Raw genomic sequence first — 2,024 nt, forward strand, 5'->3', positions numbered from 1 at the left:
TTAGGTATAATTCTCTTAATCCCTTTTTAATTATTGTTAATCATCTTCATTTATTCATCATATTTTGCTTTCTTAATATGATTGACAACCTTGTTAACATGTTAAACTTGATAATGAGTGAGTAGTTTCCTTAACTAGGGTTAATGGGGAATTAGGGGAAACCAACATGGGGATGATTCATGCTTAATTTAATATGTTTTCATAATTTATTTGCTTGCTTGTTGTGATCTCAACTTATGCACATGTTATGTTTGATGAAATGCGAGCCTATGAATCCTTGCATTTTTTACCCATCACTTACCTTTTCAATGAGACTTGTAAGACATAAACCAACTCGAGTCTCATTAGACCATGCATATAGTTGAGTAGGGAGGATTAAGTCGACTTGTAGGTGTTGTACAATCTAATCGATTCGGCTCCGGGACCCAAACCATCCTAGGATTGTAAGATATAAACCAACTCGATCCTATCACAACAATAATTACTTGCTTATAATTTGAGAATATGTTTGTATGATCAATTCCCATGAATCCCCTATGAACCCATGACACCCTAGTGCTTTTAATCAGTTGTTTACATCTCATTTTAGTCATCTTGCTTGTTTACTTTTATTGTTATTTAGTGTAGTGATCTTCTTATCTCAACCCAAATTGTGCACCCCTAGACACCACTACTTGCAATCGAAAATCCTACATCAATGCCCGTCCCTTGGGATCCGACCTTTACTTGCCTCTTTACTAGTAGTAGAGTTGTTTGTGAAGTTATAAATATTGTTTTGGTCTAGGTGCTCCTAACGACAAGTAACCGAAATCTAAGCTCAAAGCAGACCGACCAAAAATGGCGCCGTTGTCGGGGACGGTGTTAACTTGATTTGATTTTCTTTGATTGTTATTAGTTGTGTCTTTCTTTGCCTTGGGGAAGTAAAACTCCTCAAGGTTTGTCCTAATTGTTTTCGAGTTGTTTGATATTTTGCATGTCTAGAAGATGACAAGGTAACTTGTTACTCATTGATCACGAAATTGAAAGGACTTTGACAACCAATAGAAGACTTGCTAGGAATACTTTAAGAGGTATTGGTGAGGTTGTAGATATTCAACCAAACACTATTGAGTTCATCAACCCTTTTGCAAGAGAAGGTGAGGAGAACTCAACACAAAATCAATCACACAATCAACCCACAATGCCCAAGTTTTCATCACATTCCGTACCAACCGAGGAGAACCTACCCAATGGTACTCCCACACCACAACACTTAACCGGAAATTTCATTGCAAAATCCGCATTTATCCAATTAGTCGAAAGAAGCCAATTTGGGAGGATGCCTAGTGAAGACCCTCATTCCCACATGGAGACTTTTTGTGACTATTGTGATGAGATTTCACAAACCGGAGTGACTCAAGACCAAATTCGATGGGTCTTATTTCCTTTTTATCTAATTGGCACCGCGAAACAATGGTTGAAGAGCCTTGATAAGGCTACTCTTGGAATTGACTTTTGGAAGAAGTTGGCTCTAGCTTTCTACAAAAAATTCTACCCTCCGTAAAAGACTAACATGCTAAGAGCTCAAATTACAGGTTTTAAGCAAAGGGACGAAGAATCTTTGTATGAAGCTTGGGAGCGATTAAAAGGAATTTGCCGCTCATGTCCTCATCATGGACATAGCGAATGGTTCTTGGTACAACAATTTTGGAATGGTCTTTATGAAGACTCAAGAAACATTCTCAACATGGGATCAAATGGTATGTTCACCGAAGTTGACGATAATCAAACTTGGAACAAGATTGAGGAAATGGCGGTCCATAATTCACAATATAGTAGACCTCGCAAGGCTACTAGAGGAGAAAAGCATGAAGTGGACTCTATTACTCAATTGGGTGCTCAACTTAGTGCTCATATTGATACCATCAACTTGAAGTTTGAGAGGGCTATGGCTAAGCTTGAAGAAGCCTCAAAATCACCAAAGCATCATATTAATGCCATGGTGGCATCTTCATCAATCCCAAGTGGGATATGTGAGAATTGTG

General features: G+C 38.2%; 1 non-coding gene across 1 annotated transcript; it reads right to left on the reverse strand.

Annotated features, from left to right (window-relative positions):
• Window positions 1–1,552: 1,552 nt before the first annotated feature.
• On the reverse strand, window positions 1,553–1,660 carry LOC141654427 (small nucleolar RNA R71). The gene has a single exon (XR_012547988.1). It is a non-coding gene; the product is annotated as a small nucleolar RNA R71 (small nucleolar RNA).
• Between the last annotated feature and the right edge of the window lie 364 nt (window positions 1,661–2,024).

Source organism: Silene latifolia, chromosome 4 (assembly GCF_048544455.1).
Source record: "Silene latifolia isolate original U9 population chromosome 4, ASM4854445v1, whole genome shotgun sequence".
NCBI lineage: Eukaryota > Viridiplantae > Streptophyta > Magnoliopsida > Caryophyllales > Caryophyllaceae > Silene > Silene latifolia.